Consider the following 6,265-nt stretch of genomic DNA (forward strand, 5'->3'; position numbering starts at 1 on the left):
ACACCCAGCCCCCCTCACCCCCACACAGCACCCTCACACACCAGCCCCCTCACCCCACACAGCCATCCCTCACCACACCCAGCCATTCCTCACCCCCACACCAGCCATCCCTCCCCCCACACCCCCCTCACCCCCACACCCAGCCCCCTCACCCCCACACCCAGCCCCCTCCCCCACACCCAGCCCCTCACCCCCACACCCAGCCCCTCACCCCCACACCCAGCCCTGCCTCACCCCCACACCCAGCCCACCCCCACACACAGCCCCCCTCCCCCCACACCCAGCCATTCCTCACCCCCACACCCAGCCCCCCTCACCCCCACACCCAGCCATTCCTCACCCCACACCCAGCTATCCCTCACCCCCACACCCAGCCCCCCTCACCCCCACACACAGCCCCCTCACTTACACACACAGCCATCCCTCACCCCCCCTCCCCCCACAGCCCCCCTCACCACCACATCCAGCCATCCCCACACCCCCACACCCAGCCCCCCTCACCCCCACACCCAGCCATCTCTCACCCCCCCCCCCCCCCCCCCCCCCCCACTCACACACAGCGCCTCCCACCCCCACGCAGCCCCCCACACCACAGCCCCCCTCTCCTCCCCAGCCAGCTCTCTCCTTCCCCAGGGACAGGGAGCTGCTGCCTTTCCCTCTCTCTCTCCCCTTGCTGGGTGACAGGCATTAGGCAGCTCCTGTGTCACCCCCCTGCCCCCCCCCCCCCCCCCCCCCCCCCCCCCCCCCCACAGACACGGGCTGAAGAAGGGACCAGTCTCCTGCAGCCCAGCCTGGGCAGTTTGCTGCAAAGTTGCAGAGATGCGAAGGGAGATTTTTGTGCTATTTGTGGAGCAGTTGATCAGACCTGTTTCTTTCACTCCAACCCTGCCCTCTCCGTTTGGTCACATTCCCAGTTATCTATCCTTCCCATTCCCTGTCATTACCCAGAGCCAGATCTGATGAATATGCACACCTCACAATAACACCCAATATTATGTTTACTCACAATAATCAGATAAAATTTAGTCCTTTAAGCCTCTTGAGGCAAAGCTGATTTGCTCAGTGTCTCTCTCACTCTCTCTCACACACGCACACACACACACTCTCGCTCACTCTCTCTCTCACTCACATACACACACACACTCTCTCACACTCTCTCTCACTCACATACACACACACACTCTCCCACACTCTCTCTCTCTCACTCACATACACACTCTCACTCTCTCACACTCTCTCTCTCTCACTCACACACACACACACACTCTCTCACACTCTCTCTCTCTCACTTACATACACACACACACACACACTCTCTCACACTCTCTCTTTCACACACTCTCACACACACACACTCTATCTCTCTCTCTCCTGTTACCCCGCAATGAGCTGAAAGCGCCAGTTAAACATGCAGGCAACACACACATATACACATATATGTACATTTACTCACATATATACATATACACACATATATACACATATACGCAGATATACACACACATATGCACACATACACAAATACACACATATATACACTTATACACAGATACATATACAGACACATCTCCACATACACATACATACACACACATATACACACATATACATATACACACATACATATATACACATATACACACATACACACACATATACATATGCACATACACACACATACACATACATACATCCACACACACATACACGCATACACACACATACGCACATACATACACATATACACACACATACAGACATACATATATAAACACACATACACACACACACATACATCCACACACACCTACATACACACACCTACATACACACACCTACATACACACACACATATACACACATACACGCATATACACACATATATACACACACACATAGACACATACACATACATGGATACATGTGCGCATACATATACACATATACACACATATACATATACACACCAAGACAAAGACACACATACAACATATACACACAGAGACATGTACATATATAGATACACATTTGGATACACACACACACATATACACAGCCTATCCGCATACATACTCACACACACAAACGCACTGTCGGCTTGTCTCCATTGCTGACACTTACCCGCGGTGCTGAATCTGTCCTTTGCTGCTCCCGCTCCAATATAACATCCAGAAGAGGGAGAATTGCTGCCTGTGGTCCCTCACTCTGCCTGCGCCTGTCTGCACGGGCAGGTTCAGGGCTTTGGGATGGTGCTGGGGGGGGGGGGGGGGCTGCTGCTTTCACAGGGAGATCCCTCACTCACTGATTGCACATTGACCCCGGCAGCTTCACTCACACATTCTCCCATCCACCAGAGTCCGGGGTGCTGGCTGCCAATCTCTCCCCCCTCCCCAGCATTTGGCAAATCAGAGTGAGAAAGGCAGGCTGGATCCTCCGCTCGGCTCCCTCTCAGCTTCAATCCAGCCCAGCCCTGGGTAAACTGCCCCCGGACACAACAAGAGAACCCAGTCACAGGGCAGCTCCTTCACATTTCCCACCGAAGTCAGTGCCTGCAGCTGACAGCAATACAAAAAAAACCCTCTCCCCTGGGGACACCTCTAGTGTTCTCTGCCTCCTCACACAGATTCAGCTGCACAGGCTGTGTGCTCCTCACCAATCCTGCTTTAGCAATTGGAGAGGCTGCAGTGGGATATCACTGCCTCTGTCACACACCCCCCCCCCCCCAACCCCCGCTGTGTCCTGCCTGCCACCCCCTAGAATTGGCACCCACAGTTTCAAAACTGGAGCGAACCCCACACCGACCACCACCACCTGACTATCCACCTTGCAAACCCCACCAGGGTTGCCCCTCACTCCCTGGCCAGCAGACATGCCCCCTCTCTGGGCATTGGCACCTCCAGGGGCACCCAGCAACTTTCAAAGCAAATTGTGTTTCAGGATCCTTTGACCTCTCGGCTTGTTTGTCGCTAGATGAGGGATGGGGATGTTTGACTGATTGTCAAAAGCCGACCACCCAATCAGACAATGTGGCCTTTGATGCCTTCCACATGGGCTGTCAGAAGGTGGGGATGGGTGGCATTGTACAACCACTAAGATTTGCATTTCTGTAGCACCGTCCACGGCCTTGGGAAGGTCCAAAGCGCTTCCAGCCATTGGACACTTAGTGAAGGGTTGTTAGTCACTGTTGGCATGTAGGAATGTCTACACAGTAAGATCCCACAGGGATGTGTTTAAACGCTTCACTTTCAGAAGGGGTCTCACAGATAAAAGATGTTAAGCCTGCAGCCTGGTGTCATGGGAACCGGTTTAAGGCGCCACCTGAAATTTGGCAGCTCTTTTAGTAAAGCACTCCTTCCGTACTGCACTGGGGTGTCACATACAGTGCAGAAGGAGGCCATTCGGCCCATCGAGTCTGCACGACCCACTGAAGCCCTCACTTCCACCCTATCCCGTAACCCAATAACCCCTCCTAACCTTTTTGGACACTAAGGGCAATTTATCACGGCCAATCCACCTAACCTACACATCTTTGGACTGTGGGAGGAAACCGGAGCACCCGGAGGAACCCACGCGCACACGGGGAGAACGTGCAGACTCCGCACAGACAGTGACCCAGCGGGGGAATCGAACCTGGGACCCTGGCGCTGTGAAGGCACAGTGCTATCCACAATGCTACTGTGCTGCCCACCACCCCCTTGAGGGGGGAGAGCTGATTGGTGGTGATTTAACCTGAAGGTCACCACACCTCAGGCGAGGGTTAAGGTTGAGAAGGCGGGGGCCTTCATGAATAACCTCAGCTGGTGCGGGAATTGAACTCACATTGTTGCCATCGCTCTGCATCGCGAACCAGCCATCCAGCCAACTGAGATATCCGGGAACCCCACCACCTGGAGGTTCCCCTCCGAGCTGTTCACCATTCTAACTTGGAAATATGTCAGCCGTTCCTTCACTGTCGCTGGGTCAAAATCCTGAAACTCCCTCCATAACAGCACAGTGGATGTACCTACACCTCGGGGATGGCAGCGGCTCAAGAAGGCAGCTCACCACCACCTTCCCATTAGGGATGAAAAATAAATAGGGATGAGAAATAGCCAGTGACATCCACATCCCAGGAAAGGTAAAAAGAAAATGTTTTCCAAAAATATGTTTTATTGATAAATTTGTGAAAGTGCCTTCAACTAACAGTTCAACTTTGCGATTACACAAAGTGCAATAAAGCATGTGTCAGTCTGCAGTGCCTCCCTACACTTCCAATGACAGGTTATATTTACAGCACGCATTTACAGGGTGATATTCCTGACAGCTTTACATAAAGCTCAGGCCCTCGGCAGACTATAGTGGGAGGATTTAGACAGCGGCCTTTCCCCATTTACTCTTGCAGCAGCTATCCCAAACTTCAGTGCATCCTTCAGCAGATATTCATGGATCTTGGGATGTGCCAGTCTGCAACACTCAACAGCTCTTTGTACTGGAGTCTAACAAGGTTTGAGCAGGTCAATGGGTGTTCCTCACTGAGTGATGGTCCTCCAGCAGCAGTGAATGTTTGTCTTGGTGTATGGCCTGAGGAACAGCCAACAGTTTCTCGCATTGCCGAGCTGCTCAAGGTCAACCTCAACACAATTTCCTGGTGTCTCTTTCCAGGTTTGCTTTGCAAAGGCCCTGAGGAAGAAGCAGTGCTCCGAAAGCTAGTGATTCGAAACAAATCTGTTGGACTTTAACCTGGTGTTGTAAGGCTTCTTACTGTGCTCGCCCCCAATCCCAACGCTGGCATCTCCACATTATGACCTTTTGGAAGGAGGCAGATCATGGTCTTTCCCCCAACCACAGCCTCCATGAGGTCAGCATGCAGGAGAGAGTGGGAGCTTGTCTACAAGTGCCTCATGACCAGAATTCTGCCAATGATTTTGACAGTCTGCCCAGGGAACTATCCAACAGGACCCACCATCTCCTTACCCTGCAGGTCTTTGAGGATATTCTGCGAAGCCCACTGCCTGATGGATTTGTGATCCAAGGTGTTTCTTCTGCATTAACTGTTCCCTTGCATTAACTGTTCCCGTACTGACCAACTGAATGGGCTGTTCAGTGGCCAGACCCATCCTGGTACAGCAGTTATCATGGGGGATCTTAATCTACATGTCGATTGGTTTAACCAGGTCGGTCAAGGCAACTTTGAGGAGGAGTTTATAAAATGTATCCACGATAGTTTCCTAGAACAGTATGTAATGGAACCTACGAGGGAACAAGCAGTCCTAGATCTTGTCCTGTGTAATGAAACAGGATTGATTCATGATCTCATAGTTAGGGATCCTCTCGGAAGGAGCGATCACAATATGGTGGAATTTAAAATACAGATGGAGGGTGAGAAGGTAAAATCAAATACTAGTGCTTTGTGTTAAACAAAGGAGATTACAATGGGATGAGAGAAGAACTAGCTAAGGTAGACTGGGAGCAAAGACTTTATGGTGGAACAGTGAGGAACAGTGGAGAACCTTTCTAGCGATTTTCACAGTGTCAGCAAAGGTTTATACCCACAAAAAGGAAGGACGGTAGAAAGAGGGAAAATCGACCGTGGCTATCTAAGGAAATAAGGGAGGAGTATCAAATTGAAGGACAGAGCATACAAGTGGCAAAGATTGGTGGGAGACTAGAGACTGGGAAATATTTAAGGGGCAACAGAAAGCTACTAAAAAGCTATAAAGAAGAGTAAGATAGAGTATGAGAGTAAACTTGCTCAGAATATAAAAACAGACAGCAAAAGTTTTTTACAAATATATAAGACAAAAAAGAGTGGCTAAGGTAAATATTGGTCCTTTAGAGGATGAGAAGGGAGTTTTAATAATGGGAGATGAGGAAATGGCTGAGGAACTGAACAGGTTTTTGGGTCGGTCTTCACAGTGGAAGACACCAAATAACATACCAGCGACTGATAGAAATGAGACTATGACAGATGAGGACCTTGAGAGGATTGTTATCACTAAGGAGGTAGTGATGGGCAAGCTAATGGGGCTAAAGGTAGACAAGTCTCCTGGCCCTGATGGAATGCATCCCAGAGTGCTAAAAGAGATGGCTAGGGAAATTGCAGATGCACTAGTAATGATTTACCAAAATTCACTAGACTCTGGGGTGGTCCCAGTGGATTGGAAATTAGCAAACGTGACACCACTGTTTAAAAAAGGAGGTAGGCAGGAGAGCAGGAAATTATAGGCCAGTGAGCTTAACGTCGGTAGTAGGGAAGATGCTGGAATCTATCATCCAGGATGAAATA

At 50.4% G+C, this 6,265-nt stretch overlaps 1 protein-coding gene across 1 annotated transcript in view; it reads right to left on the minus strand.

Annotated features, from left to right (window-relative positions):
* LOC119956828 (leucine-rich repeat and immunoglobulin-like domain-containing nogo receptor-interacting protein 1) overlaps positions 1–2,647 on the minus strand; it is a 505,354-nt gene extending 502,707 nt beyond the window's left edge. Inside the window, exon 1 of the mRNA XM_038784291.1 lies at positions 2,122–2,647. The gene's annotated coding sequence lies outside the window, so the exon portion shown is untranslated. The remainder of the gene's footprint in view (positions 1–2,121) is intronic.
* Between the last annotated feature and the right edge of the window lie 3,618 nt (positions 2,648–6,265).

This window comes from Scyliorhinus canicula, chromosome 24 (genome assembly GCF_902713615.1).
Source record: "Scyliorhinus canicula chromosome 24, sScyCan1.1, whole genome shotgun sequence".
Taxonomy (NCBI): Eukaryota; Metazoa; Chordata; class Chondrichthyes; order Carcharhiniformes; family Scyliorhinidae; genus Scyliorhinus; species Scyliorhinus canicula.